A 15,797-nucleotide genomic window follows, 5' to 3' on the forward strand; every position below is an offset into this window, starting at 1 on the left:
TTTTTGCCAAATATTTGGAAAAACGGGATACATTTTCATTGAAATTACAGTAAAGAAAGGTGGCTGACCAGAGCTTCTGCCTCAGCAGAAACCAGGTAAGAAAAGGAGGAAAAAATAGACTGAGTGGGACAGAGAGTCAAAGAGCTGCAACTGTGAAAATTCACAATCGGAGGATAAAGATTGGCTAATAAGGAGAGCAAACTACAGCCTAGAGAGAGCCAGGCTCATGGAATGGAGACAAAACAGGTTATAAGACAAAAACTAACAACAGGCAAAAGACATTATGACATAAAAAGGTCCATTCTCCGAAAGGTTCTAATAATTATAAATAGCGGTGCATGTAACATGAGAGCTCCCAAATATATGAGGTAAATGTTGACAGAAATGCAGGTAGAAATAGGCACCAGCACGGTAATCATATGAGACCTCACTATTTCAGTTTTAGTCATGGATACAACAACCAAACACAAGACACATAAGGAAACAGAACATGTAATATCCCCACAGAGCAATGGAGTCTAACAGACATATACAGCACACTACAACTACCACCACCAGAAAACACATTTTTCTCAAGCACACACAAAACATTCTCTTTGACAAAGCACATGTTAGCCACAAAAGAAATATGAAAAACTGTTTACAAATTGCGATTCTAAAATATATCTTCTGTAACCACAAGGAAATGACACTAGAAATAGAAGGAAAAAAAAAAAAACAAAAAAAAGGAGAAAGTAAACAAGTCTTCTTAAACAACCAACAGATCAAAGTCACAAGAGAATGTTTTAAAAATCTGGATGACAATAACAATGAAAATACAACAGATTAAAGTTTACAGGATGCAGTGACAGCAGCACTAAGAGGTGCTAGTGGTATTTACATAAAAAAAGAAACCATCTCAAATCAGAAATCAACTCCTACCTCAAAAAATAAATAAATAAATAAATAAACCTTGTTTTAGTAGAAGGAAATAATAAGATGAGAACAGAGGTAAATAGGCTACAAAATCAATATAAACAGAACCAAACTAAGAGCTGCTTTTTTTTGAGTACATTAACAAATTTACAAACCCCTACGTACACTAAGAAAAGAGAGAATCTTCAAATAATTCGAATCAGAAAAGAAACAGGGTCCACTAAAACTGATATCATAGAAATTTTTTAAATGATTTTGAGGGTAATATTAACAATATCATACAAAAAGATTACATAACCTAGAAGACAATGAGTAAATTCCTAATAACACACAAAAACCAATCATGAAAAAATTAAAAATGTGAACCAAATGATAACTAGAGAAATTCAAGCACTATTAAAAACATGCAACAAAAAATACCGACTCCTAACAGATGGCCTCACCGCTAAATTCTACCACTGATAGAAAAACAACGATAATCCTCATAAACATCTTCCAAAATATTCAAGAATAAACAGTTGCAAACTCATGCTATAGAGTCTGCATAATTCTAAAAGAAAATCGAAGAAAGGTGAAAGAAAAAAAAAACACAGACTAATATCCTTGATCAGTATTGACGCAAAACCAAAATACTAGTAAAACAAATTCAACGGCACATTAAAACAATTATGCACCATTACCAAATGAAATTTATTCTTATCAGGCAAGAATGTTTCAACATACAAAAATCAATCAATTCACCCACATTAACGGAATGAACACAGGAAAAAATATAATCTCAATTAATCCAGAGTAGCCATTTAATTAAATTCAATAACCTTTTAAGAAACCATTAATAGGAAAAAGTACCTCGACATAATAAGCCATATTTGAAAAGAACACAGCTACAGTCATACTCAATGGTGAACATCTAAAAGCTTTAGCTGGAAAAAGGCAAGGATGCATATTCGTTCATACGCATAAGGATGCATAAGTTCAACAAGTACTAGACGTCCTAGTCAGAGTAATTAGACAAGAAAATAAAAGTTAAAGACATCCAAATTGAAAAGAAATTCTCTTTTCCACATGAAATGAGCTGACATGTAGAAAACCATAAAGATTATATACACAAAAATGTAAAAGTGAAAAACTATTTTAGATAAGTTGCAATGAACAATCTAAAAACTTTTTAAAAATCCAATTAATAGTGCATCGTAAACGATGACATACATAGGAAGAAAAACAGCCAAGACACTGAATGATTTTTATATTCAAAACTACAAAAATTGCTAAAAGAAATCAAAGGAGGTACAGAGAAATAGAAAGACGTCCCTTCCTCATGGATTTCAGGACAATATTGTTCAAATACTCATGCTACCCAAAGTGTTCTACAGCTTCAATGGAATCCCTATCGAAATTCCAAAAACTAATTTTGGCAGAAATAGTAAAAAACACACTGGAATTCACATGGAATCAAACAAACAAAAAAGATCCAGAAGAAACAAGACAGTCTAGAAATAAAAGACAAAGGCTTCCCTTTTTTTGATTAAAAAACATATTACAAAGCAAGTGTAATCAGGTCGGCGAAATACTGGCATGAATCCAGATACGTGAACAAAAGAGAATGCCCCACAGAAACCCCTGCACATACACCAAGTGATTTTCAACAAGAACGCCAAGACTGCACCACAGAGAAAAGTCAGTCCGTTCAATAAACCGTGCAAGGAAAACCGAGTATCTACATGCAAAAGAATGATGCTGGAACCTTAGCTGCATCAAACAATAACTCCTTTTATGTCCAAGGATATAATCCGCAGGCTGAAAATGCAACCTCCGAGAAGTGCATGTGACAATCAATAATGACCTAAAGAATCTCCAACTGTCAGACATGACAGTTCATTTCCTATTTTAAAATGCATGATGGAATAAAACACCCACTGTCACCGATGTCTTTCTGCGAACTTCCCACTCCATTCCTAATCACGAAGATTATAAAGTCAGTGGCTCATTCCTTTAGCTTCATATGCATCATAAAAGCAGTCACCTACTGCTCCCTTGACCAGATCTGAGGTATCTATGTGCAGTATCTTTTTTCCTGGTTGACAGAAAGGTGACAGTGCATACTGATGTGGCCCCGAACAATCCCCTTTGCCCAACCACACTGATGCAACAGGGCCCACATCCCGTCTCGAATCCAACAGGGTGAAGCCCTGCCCAGGACGATGCCCAGTGGAGCCTCTTCACAAGTCCCTTGTCACTGGATCGCGGTGAGAGGGAATCTAAGAGATGAGAGGGACTAGGAAGACCCAGGTTGAGTGTCAAGAAACAAAAGTCAGGCAGGACAATTCAGAGCCAGAGAAGATCAGCAAGTCAAAGGGCATTCCTGGGAAGGACAGACACAACAATCAACTGAGAATATAACTTACCTGAGAAAGAGCCATCGCTGACCCCTTTGTCTTTCCTCCTCCTCCACCGCTGGGCTTCTTCCTCAGGCAACAAACAAGTCTTTACAAGTCAATCTGGAAAGTTGAAATATGCCTTTACCAACATACCTCCTTCCTGTCCACCACCGATCACACAAGGAAGACCTCAGCATGTGGAAAACATGGTGTCTGCTGCCCCTGGCACAAGACGCATTTAGGGTCAGTAATTGCTTCTCAGAGACCAACAAGCGAGGCTGCCTTCCTGGTAACATCTTCACATACACTGCAGCAGTGAGAACCTCGGCTGACCTGACACTCCCCTTCAGGTCACAGACCTGGCCCTGATTTAACCTGGTGCAGGGCAAAGCCCCCACATCTTCACCTCACACCTCCTCCCCCAGTAATGAGGACCCAGAGCCTTGCTGCTCAAAGATAAAGATTAGTCTCACCTGAAGCACTTTAAATATTACTGAGACTGGGCCCAACCCAAATGTTTCACTGACACCTTCTTCTCAGGGGGCACAAAAGATGTCACTGCAAAATGCCCCAGCAAATCTAATGGGAAGCGCCATGTAGCACTGCTCAGAGGTAAGACTAGCACATCTCCCACCTGCTTCTTTTTTCCCACCTTAATTGAGGCATAATGGACAAAAAATCTATGGATATTCAAGGAATACGATGTGATCAGTGAAATATATGAAATAATTATCACAATCAACTGAATACATGGATCAACTCATAATAACCATTTTTTATGTCCGAGTAGTGAGAACTCTAGGACTTATCTCTCAACAAATTTTGAATATGTAATACAGTGTAATTAAGTGTACTCATGATGCAGTACTGCAGATGGTGACATCTTACCAAAGTCTGTACTGTCTAACCACCATCGCCTCATCTTCTCCATTGCCCGCCCCAGTAAACCACCATTCTCTCTGGTTCTGAGTATGATTTCTAGACAGCACATACGCCAAGTTGATACAATACTTGTCTTTCTCTGTCTCTATTCATTCATGTTGTTCATTCCTTTCTTCATTTTTACGGCTGAGTAATATTTCATTGCATGTGTAAGTATATGGATCACACTAATGTTCTCCATTCATCTGTCAACACTTTCAGGTTGACTGCATACCTGCTCTTGTGAATAATTCACAGATATTTCTTCAAAATATGATTTCCATTGGATATATATCCTGAAGTGGACCCCCACTCCTTATTCACTATGTATTTCCTTCTCCTTCTATATATCTACCACCATATATCTTTCTTTCTTTTTTGTTATTCTGCTCGCTTTGTTCCCCTCTCCTGAGGATGTTTCAAGAACATGTACTGGGGAGCGAGATCTCAAATGCTCCCTAGAACGACAGTTTTGTAGTTTCTTTTATGCATCTGAAATTAAGAAAAGAACATAAGGTAGATTACTTGAAGATGAGAGAAAGCAAGGCAGGGATAGGTTATAGGACAGCTAAGGAGATGATGATGTGCCCTCCTGAGAGTGGTCATGTCTGGAGAAGCATTATTTCTAGCACATCGAAGGTGTGTTAACCTGGATGCATAAGCATAAAGAACAAGACTGACTTGAAAACCTTAAAAAATTCACAAGCCTGGGGTGTGACTAACTACCATGACTACCTAGTTAGGAATTCTGGTTCACTACAGCACCCCTTGTTCCTCCACAGCCCCCTCTTTTGCTTACAGTCATCTCCCTGGAAATCCCAATTTTCTCTGAACTCTATCTACCTCCTTGCAAGTCTCTCACTCATTCTCTACATTGGCATCTGTTCTCCTCACTGCTCCCATCACTTTCTCTATTTCCTTCTCTGGGGCCCCGTTTCTCCAGACTCCCTCGCGCATAGGAGTGGGATGGAATAAGAGGCCTGACTCCCCGACGAGCACATTTCCTAGTTGGGTGGAATGTGGAACGGACGACCAGTAAGGGGAACAGGGCACGTCCAGGTCACCCCCACAACCGCGGGATCAGAGGAAGGAGAGGCGTAAGGAGCAGAAGGCCAGGGGTTAAGGGGAACACATAGACAGGGCGGGGAGGCTGTCTCAGGAGAGGGGGGAGGACTCCAGAATCTCAGTACCAGGGAGAGGACGCGGCGTCTCTTGGGCTGGGATGCCCGGCGCTACCTCAGGGACCGCGAGCGCGAGGGCGAGGCCGGACCGCGCACGAATCCACCTCACTGAATGTGGCGAGGGCGCCTGACAGGCGGAGAGGTCAGGGAAGGGTTTTACAAAGGAAACCCAGGCGAAAGGCGGATACGTGAACGGAAAACGGAGAAGCGGAAGGGAGGGAGCAATCCCGGAGCCATTTCACACGCCAAGGGAAGCGCAAGAGCCCTTACAGCGACACAGGAATTTTCTTTTTTTTTTTGGACACAGGAATTTAAAGGAAGGGCCGGCTGCGGGGATGATAAGGTCCATGGCGACCACAGACCCCCTATATGAAGAAGGGGGAATGTAAACGCAGGTTTAGGCTAGAAAGACGGAAACTCACGCTGCGCAATGTAACCTCTTCGCCCGGATCCCAGCTTCCTTGTCTGCAAGAAATGGCGCGGATAAAAGTGAGGGGCGTCCCGGGGAAGCTGCCTGGAGAGAGGTCAGGATGGCGCAGTGGCCCATGGGAAGAACAAGGAAAGGGCCGTGGGGCGGGACAGGAGAACCCAGGGGCGGGACCTAAAGGGAGGGGCCGTCCTGGGCGCTGACTCAGGGGCGGGGAAACAGGCTTAGAGGCGGGACCGGTGTGAGCTACATAGGGAAGGGGCGGGATCAGGGATAGACCTCGCCTGCCCTTGACTGAGAAGAAAAAAAAAATGTTTACGGTCATACCACTCTGAACCTGCCCGATCTTGTTTGATCTCGGAAGCTAAGCCTGGTTAGTATTTGTGAGACCACCTAGGAATACCAGGTACTGTAGGCGTTTAAAAAAAAAGGAGAAAAATAAATCTGGTGTAGGTAGGGGGGTAGGGGCGTGGAAGGGGTGGAGTTTCAAAGGCGGGACATGTGAGAGGCCAGACAAGCGCAGTGACTGCGAGGATTTGAAAAGTAAACGGTGTAAAGGCGTGGTGCTGGCAGTGCTTAAGCATTCTAGGGCTTCGCTCCCAAGATTTCTTTTACGGATGTCTTTAGCCCCTGGCGGAGCAGCCTCCTCATGTTAAGTTACTATGTCCAACAGTTTTAAGAAAAAATATTAGAGTTATGTGAGCCACTTGAGTTGGAAACTACGATGTTTCCTCTTAAGTTAAAAATGATTTATTTAAAAACTTATTTTTGCGAGCTGGTTGCATGTAACTCCTGCTGGTGAGGCTGAGGCAATGCAGCGGGAACTGGGATGTGGCCACGGCTGGGACCCAGGAATATTTCTGCAATTGGAACTAATGTAAGCAGTTAAACGGGCAGTTGCCCGGGAATGGTTTATGAACTAGAACGTGAAATAAAGAGCTCTCTCAGTAGAATAGGCAAGTTCATACTGACACTAACAAAAGAGCATTTTTTTTTTTTTTTAGTGCCCATTCACCATGGAGGCCAAGACTCAACATTAAACTTGATTCCACCTACAAGCAATGTTCAGAATAGATAAATCCATAGAGATGGAAAGTATATTAGTGGTGTCCAAGGAGTGGGGAAAGAGGAATTCGTGGCTAAAGTATTTCTTTAGTGGCTGATAAAAATACATTAGAACTGGATGTGATATTTGTATAATATTCTGAATGGTATACACTGAATTGCCACTAAATTGTACTTTAACTTGGCCAACCTTATATTATTTAAATTTTAGTTAAAAACAAATGGAGAGCTATAAGTTCCTCCAAGTTATCTATCATGGATCAGTCAGAACACTTGCTGACCAAGTTAATTTTTGCCTTTCTCTGGTCAAAATGAGAACTCTCTCCCTGTTCACTGGGTGAATTGTGTTTTCCTTTCAGGTACAATTCACAGTAGTGGCCAACGCATTCCCTCAGTAGGAGGGACAATGCCTGGACCTGTCTCAGAGGGCCTTGAACAAAGACGTCCTGTTGGAGAACTACAAAAGCCTTCTCTCTAAAAATCACTGACTACATTTGTGTATTTCTGCATTTTCTCTTTTGAGTCTCTCAGAAGCTTCTGGTAATCAGGAATCCCTGTTCTTGGAGAGTGATTGAAGCTGTTTTGAATTGGGAGCATAGGCTTCCTCATGCCTTGGCAGCTTGGAACTGAACAAGATTGCATAATAAAATGATAGTTATTAAGAAATCGGGTAACAGTGAAGACTTTCCTCTTTGGAAGACACTGTTCTAAGCTCCCCTCTGTAATTAATTTATTGATGAATTCTGTGAGCGAAATAGATACTTTAACCTATTCTAACATGGAGAAATTGGAAACAGACTTGAAATTCCTCATGTTCATTCACACAAAGCAAAAGGACATTTTGCAGTGAAACAAAATAGTTTTCTCATTTTATCGAGGTACCTTATGCTGTGACGAAATTATTGAATCTGAACTTCGTAGGGTTATGTTTGAAGCCTCCTTAGAATTAAAAATTGTAAAGCCGAAAACATATGCCACATATCACCATTGCTCCTGGGATTTCTTCACCAAATTCCAGGACTTCCACTACTTTGTTCACAAAGTCCTCACATGAGGCAAGAATAGAACTTAAAATATGACTTACTGTAGATATCCTCAGCACATATGTACACACTCTTCCAGGCCTCCAAAGCAATGGAAGAGCAAGCAGATCCTGCCGGCCCCTACAGGCCAAGGGGAGGATGTTGGCCTTCTCTGGGAATGTGATGGACATCATGGAAAAGGTGGAGAATCCCTAGAGGATGTAAGAGCAAGGGAGAAAATGTTGTGGAAAAATCTCAAAACCAATCCAATGAAAAACTGAGCAGTAACTGAGAGAGAAGGAGAATTCAGATTTATTATGTGCCGTCCCAGAGGAGCTAGTGCTCTGAAGATCTGGGCAGTGTGCTCAGTGGCAACATTCCTTATATACCAGGATTTTACACAAGCTGATTGGTCAGTTTGAACTCAAACCGTTACAAACATCGGGAGTTGTTATGCAGACTGCTAGTAATATTGGTAAGGGCAGGAGTTGCTAAGGGTTACTGATGACTACAAATTGTTACAGCAGGCAGGAGCTGCTAGGGGAACAAACAGTTACATCCATTGAACAAAGGGCAAGTAGGACAAAGTGCGTGGGATCTCTTGCATGAGCTCCTGCATACAGCAAGCAAGTTTACAGTAGCAGAACAAAGAGCTGATTAGCTTTTTTTTTAATGTAAATTCCTCAAATTTCCTCTTTATTCCTCCCTTTTGATGCCTGTTTAGATTCTTCATAGGGCATCAACCCATGATCTCCCAGTGCCCAGGACTGGTAATTCCATTGCACAAAGATCTTTGCAGTCTTTCTTTGTACTACAGCTTCTACGAGGGAGGTAATTGTCCAGACAACAAGAGGCAATAGGCAAGGCAGAAGGAGGCAGGTACTGAGGAGGAGGAGTACTACTCCAACTAAGGTCTTAAAGACTACGAAGGTAGAGAACCAACCTCCAAAGAGGTTATCAGGATTCCATCCATGCCATACTTGCACAAGCACATGTGCCAGTTTTGTCATCTGCTTGACAAGATCTTCAATTGCTTGGCCCTGCTCATATATCTGTATACAACAGTTAGTGAGATTGAATTTTCCACATACGCCTCCTTCCGCTGCTAATAGATAATTTAGCACCAACCTGTTCTGGTAGATGACATTTCTCATCTGAGCCTGTTGATGTGCAAAGAGAGTCAAGGCTTTCTCAGTCTCATTAGTAATGATTTCTAAAACTGCCTGCAGCTGGATAATTCAGTTCAACATGTAAATGGGGCTTTGGTATCCCCAAGATCCATCTTTTGCCCAGGTGGCAGGCCGATAGTATTAGATTATTCGTTCTGGGGGCCACTCATCCTCGCAGTCCCCTATTTGGAGTTCTCTTTTTACCCTTTGAAGGGGTTATAGGACTGAGTGATCAAGCTGTTCCCCTGTTTTCAGAGATAATAGGAAAAAGGATGGTTTTACCATGTCAATTACACAGCTTCCTTTCCAATTTGTGGGGAAGTGAATATAGGCCATGCTCCCACATATCCAGTAAAGTTCATGTGGGACTGTCCAGTCTCGGGCCCTGCCTGAGCTATGCCAGGCTTCAGTTAGCCCTGGGAATCTGGCCAACAGATTTCTCTTTTTTCTGTTTCCCAGCCATGCACTTCATTTGGATGTAGCATTATAATATTGTTGGCCTGAGCAAATTAAGTTTCTGACTGAGTGTTTGAGATTTCCTCTACCTCTGGCCAGGCAGTATTGTCCAATAATAGTATGGTCTAAAATCCATTGACCATCATTTGAGGTACTGGCATTGCCTGGTTGGGAACCAGTTGAGTAGCTTCCCATGGCCATCTATCTCCCATTAGAGTTCCCCCATATTCATAGTAGTTTTAGAAGATTAAGGTAGTCTTACCTTCTTTGGTGACATGAATAAAGACAGAGCTCACAGTCCTCTGCCCTAATTTTCTTCCCTCCCCAGTGTCCAATTATAAGGAATCTCACGATGAAATTCCCTAGGCTTTGGCTGTGTGTGGACCAGCCAGCTTCCAGTCTGTGGCTGGAGCAGGGCATGTTGTCTTCTTTCTTACGAGAGTTGGTGGAATCCATTTGTGTTGCTCACGATGGAGTTTCTGCAGAAGCTGGCAGTTGCTACTCAAACTTCTGCCGCACGTAGACTGGCCAGGTTCCAGGGGTGACCGGAGCAGGGCTGACAATCTTAGATGAACTTCTGCTGCCTCTGGAGTGCGACTTGGAGCAGTTGATCAGGAAGAGGCTCTGCAGTCCAAGTCTCCCAACTTTCTGGAGGTGCTGCCTTCTTTACCCGGGTGTGGGGTGGATTCCTGGGGTGATACTTGCAACTTTAAGAGCAGTGGGAGTTGCTAATATAACAGTGTGAGGGCCTCTCCAGCTCGGCTGGAGTGGCTCCTTTTTCCAGTCTTTAACCCATACTACATCTCCTGGCTGAAAGGGGTGTACCCAATCCCCTAAAGGGATAAGGGCTCTTTCTAAAGTTACCTGAGTGATGTGGCTGGCGGAGGATCCTCCCTAAGGCCTGAAGGCGTTGGAATATTTCTAGGTTAATCTAGAGTTTCCTTTGAACTTTGCTATCACTCGGGGGGAGGGGTGTTCATAAAGGATTTTACGGACCCCTTTTAAAATAAGATGACCTCAGTGTCTTTGCCAGCAGATCCAGAATCCCCTTAATTAACTTTTCTGTCTAATTCTTTTCTACAAGCTATCAGCCCCCTTGTTCTTATATGGATGTTGAGAGATTGGAAGTCTCTTCCATATCTGCTTCCTGCTTAGAATGGTCATAGTCCCTGCCTACTGGGGGTTTCACGGAGCCCTTTTTCTTTTTGCCTTAACCCAAATGGGATCTTGGGTTTTCTGACAAAGCCTAGCTAGAGTGGTTTTGTGGGTCTGGTTCATGCATTCAACTTTCCCTGAACTCTACGGTCTGTAGGTTGTGTGAAGTTTTCATTTGATTCCTAGAGCTTTCGAACAAGGTCTGATTTCCTTTCCTCTTGCTGGCAACTACCCCTCTTTTACAAATGGCCCCATGTACTTACAGGATAGCAAAGGCATACCTTGAGTCAGTGTAGTTATTGGCCTGTTTCCCTTCAGCCTGCCGTAGTGCTTGGATGAGTACCCATAGTTTAGCCCGCTGTGATGACCAGCCCTGCAGCAGAGTCTTAGCTTTGATTACCTCATCAGCAGTCTTTGTTGTTTAGCCACCTGTGGACAATATTAGTTCTGGGTCTTAAAGGGAACATTTGACTGATCTGGCTTGCTAGAGTAAATTTTGTCCATGACTTCCTCACGTTTGTGGTTGGGAGGCCCTTCCGTAGTGCGGTTTGATTTACTTACAATTTTGAGGCAGACTCATGGACTTTGATAAAGCAGCCCCGATGATGAGTTATTCTGGTGTTGTCCCAGCATAAGCTTATCTGCTTCCCCAACCAAGATTACTGTGGCAGCTAAGGCCCTAAGACACAGCGGCCATCCCAGAGCTTCCAGATCTAGTTGTTTGGACAAATATGCAATTGGGCAGTGCCATGGCTGTAGATCTGGCTGCCTTCCTGGAGAGGCTTTGAATTGCACTCTACTTCAGTTCGTAGATGACCTGCTGCTGGCTAGCTCCACCCAAAGGGACTGCTGGAAAGGCACTAAAGCCTTACTGGCCCCACTCTCTACCACGGGGTACAAGATGTTGTGGGAAAAGGTTCAGATCTGCAAACAGGAGGTCAAGCACCTTAGATTCATCATCTTGGAAGGACATTAGGTACTTGGATACATCTGCTCAATACCTTGGCCAAAGACCAAGAAAGGGGTCTGTGAGTTCTTAGGTGCAGCTGGATTCTGTAGAATCTGGATACCAGGTTTCTGAGAACACCAAGCCACTATATGAGGGGAATGCCAGAAGGGGAATGGGGCACTCTGGTAGGTATAAGAATTCATGAGTCACTAGGTGGCCCCCTAACTGACATGAGCGGACGACTCGGGACCCCGTGGCCCTAATGATAGTTGCCATACGGTCCATAAGGGGAGCCACAGGCTTAGTTACCACAGAGTATTCAGCCCCAGTGTTCACCATAAAAGTCATTGCTTGGCCTCCTACTTCTATTGTGGCTGTAGGTTCCTGGGGGCCTAGGATCAGGGAGCCCGGTCGTTCCTAGTCTGATTGCTCTTTGACCTGGCCAATGAGCTCTTGGACAACTGGCTCAGGCTGGTATTTTCCTTCACGAGGTTGACTGAACTTCTTTGGCCTTTCAGGCACTTTCCTATGATGAGGGCCCTTATTTCTCCAATGGCTGATCTCTTTGCAGAAGGCGCATTGGTTGTGGTGAAGTGGGGGGTCTCACTAGCTTTTTAGCAAAGGGGAAGGAATCATCCCAACCTGGCTGTTCTTGTTCCGAGCACTCCACCACTGTTCTTCAGGCTTCTCTATTTTTACCAGGATCTCACCCTTCTTAAAGGGCAGGTGTTCAGCACCTTTTCCAGGGAAATCATAGAGAGTCCATACATATTCCAATGCCCTTAGATACCAGGGCTTGGGCTTTATCAGGGTGGTGGTGTTTATGTAATGAGTCTTCTAAAACTCTAGCAGAGCCGGAAAGTTGTTAAATTCCAGGTCTCTGATCTTAAAACAGTGTTTAGATAGCAAGTTGATGAGGTGGTAGGAAACTCGCACATTCTCAGACATAGACAGCACATACTCCCTGGGATAGGTGGAGGAGTCATGGACTAGGAATATGCCGTGGAGCTGGCCCTGGAGCCAGACCCATGCCTCCTCGCGAGACATCGGCCCCATATACCAGGCGGAGTGATCTGAGGAGTCGAACTTGAACCTGGTGGAAGGCATGATGCCGGGCCGGGTCTCTGGGTGGCAAAGGCACTGATAGTGGAGGCCTGTCCGGCAATTATGAGTAAAGTAGTTGCACAGGGACTGACGGAGCTGCTGAGATATACGGCAGTAGGAAAATAGGATCTTCCTCAGAGCCCTCTTGGCAGATTAATTTTGCTGATGCCTTCTTGTCCTTTTGCCTAGCCAGTGGGGCCACAAATGCCTTATTCTTTCCCTGCCTAGTTGTGACGAACCGGACCCAAGGGAGCACTATAGAAACGGTCTGCAGCTATGTGTTTATGTATGGAACTTGGTCTAGATATCCTGGGGTCCCTGTCACTACCCTATACACTGCCCTCACTGTGGGGAGGTCAAAGGTCCCTTCTGAGGGCCAACCTGCCCCTAAGGTGGGCCATTCAAACGCACAAAGAATACGAAGTTTTCCTGAGGACAGCCTGACTCCACACTCCTCTGAGAAACCTTCCTTAAAATTTTCCAACATATAATCTAAGACAATTGGCTTAGCGGTAACTCCCCCCATATTTGCAGGGTTTCCTTTGAAAATTGGGCACAAAGGCCAGTGTTAGTATATTCTTTAAAGTTCGAGAAATCTGGTCAAGGCAGCATAAAACACTGGAATTATTTTGGTGAAGTGCAGAATTCTAGTTTTCTACTTAGAAACCCTTTTTATAACATTAGTGGCAGACTGACAGTCTACAAAACATTAGAATACAATTCCAATTTTACATCAGTTTACTTCCGACATTTAAATTTCCGATCTTGTTTTGCTTAATTACATAAAATTCTTCTCAGAATCTCTTCACAAACATTAAGCCTTCTTCCACACTTCCCTCATAAAATTCCTCTCAGGATTTCCTTTCACAGACCTTCTACTACTTCCACAAACCTTCTTTCACACTTTCTTTATTCCTTCAGTTTTCCTCTTTTCACCAGTTCAGCAATAACTGATTCTGAGACAAACACTTTTCCTTTACCTTCAAACAAGTCACCAGACTTTATACCTTCTGTTACCAAAAACACTTTCCTTCTTACTGATCTGAGATTCCTCCCGTGCTTCCCACAACAAACAACAATCACGCCACATGAAGGACTGGGAAAAGGGTCGGGGAAAGTTTGGAGGAGACTCCACTCACTTTGCCGTCTCCCGCTGCTCCCCTCGCAGGGATTTCAGGCGCCTTTTAGCATTGGTGGGTCGGTATAAACTGAGATCACTGGAGTAGACTCTTTGCAGAGATCCAGTGAGGCCACCGGAAGCCATATGAGGATCGCCTATGAAATAGTAGATTAAGGCTCAACTCTCGCATTGTAGCGAGGCCATGTCTCAGTCACTTGGCATTCACTCTCTTTTGTACAATCTCTCACCATTCATTCCTTAACAATGAGCACTAGAGAGCAAGCAGCCGCTCCCCTTAACTTGTGGAGGGTGTTTGGTGGCCCTCTGGAGGATAATGGAAACCCCTCACCCTTTGCTTAATGTTGACCCAACTTATTCTACTCTGCAACGGTGATGCCAAGACAAACAAGGGTGGGCGCCTCCTCCAAAGAGGAGACCTTTCAGATGCTCATCTGGCCGTGTTCCCTCCCAGGGAGCTTAGGTGACGTTTAGCTGTAGCAGACTCAGCTTTGTGACTTACGATCAGACGCTAGTCCGACACCGCCCTGCACTGTGTGTCGTTCACCATAGACCCGCAGAGTGAGCCTAAATGAACTCCATGGCCTTTAGGGGACCTTAAGGGTGCTGAGCTGTGGAGCTACAAACTCATATCTGACTGATCACATCAGTCAAGCTGCTCATTCACTCACACATTCATACATCAGGTTAAAACATTGCCCCAGTATGTGTAGGTTTGAACCAGTATATGTGTAGGTTTCAACCTCAGCTAGTGGGTGCATGCCTTAACCTGACACCTCCCTGACCAATGTCTTCGCTATGAAGACCAGGAAGCTGCATCCAGTTCCTCTTCCCTCCAACAGAGGCGACTTGAATGGGGGCTGTCCCAAGACTGCTCTACTTTGTGCACTCTCTCTCCTTGATCTTACCTTGGTGTCTTTCCTTCCTGCAGCTGTTTCTGGTGAATTGTTCCTTCTCTCCTATGAGTCCAGTGAGGCAGCTCAGCCATCCCAGGGAATCAGGGCGCCGATCCAAAAGAGAACCCAAAATATTCTGGTGACATGTCTCCTCAGTTGTCTCGGAACCCCTCTGCCTCAGTCAGGCCGAGTCACCCGTCTGGCAGCTCAAGGGGCTGGTGTGGTTGGTATCTCACTGAGGCCTCCAAAAATGTTATAGAAAAATCCCAAAACCAATCCAATGAAAAATCGAGCAGTAACTTGGAGAGAAGGAGAATTCAGATATATCACATGCAGTCCCAGAGGAGTTAGTGCTCTGAAGATCTGGGCAGTGTGTTCAGTGGCAACATTCCTTATACATAAGGATTTTACGCAAGCTGATTGGTCAGTTTGAACTCAAACCATTACAAATGGTGGGAGTTGTTATGCAGATTGCAAGTAGTAACGTTGGTAAGGGCAGGAGTTGCTAAGGGCTACTGACGGTTATAAATTGTTACAGGAAGCAGGAGCTGCTAGGGGAACAAACAGTTACATCCATTGAGCAAAGGGCAAGTAGGACAAAGTGCAGAGGAGCTCTTGCATGAGCTCCTGCATACATCAAGCAAGTTTACAGAAGCAGAACAGAGAGCTGATTAACTTTTTTTTTAAATGTAAATTCCTCATATTTCCTCTTCAAAACCTGGGCTTCTCAGACTCTTTCCACAGAAGCAGAGCTTTCCAATCAATATTTTAAGGTCTGGCTTCCTCCGTGACCTTTGGCCCTCTCTCCTATGTTATCTGTCTCCTTTATTCCCACCTACTTGGGTGGAAGGACATTGTCTTTTTTCATCCTAGGCCTCCTTTATTTACTCCTCAATGATGAGTGGGTGTGGCTTATAGACAGCAAGAATTGTTTATTAGAAAAAGAAACAAGAGTTTTGATGGAAATGCTTCAATTCCAATCCAGCATGTGCCTAGATGAAAAGAGGATCCTTCAGAGTGT

At 43.9% G+C, this 15,797-nt stretch overlaps 1 pseudogene; it reads right to left on the reverse strand.

Moving 5' to 3' along the window:
* Positions 1 to 12,244: 12,244 nt before the first annotated feature.
* Positions 12,245 to 12,745, reverse strand: LOC120587058 (crk-like protein; annotated as a pseudogene).
* Positions 12,746 to 15,797: the final 3,052 nt, after the last annotated feature.

Source organism: Pteropus medius, unplaced genomic scaffold (genome assembly GCF_902729225.1).
Source record: "Pteropus medius unplaced genomic scaffold, Ma_sr-lr_union100, whole genome shotgun sequence".
Lineage (NCBI taxonomy): Eukaryota > Metazoa > Chordata > Mammalia > Chiroptera > Pteropodidae > Pteropus > Pteropus medius.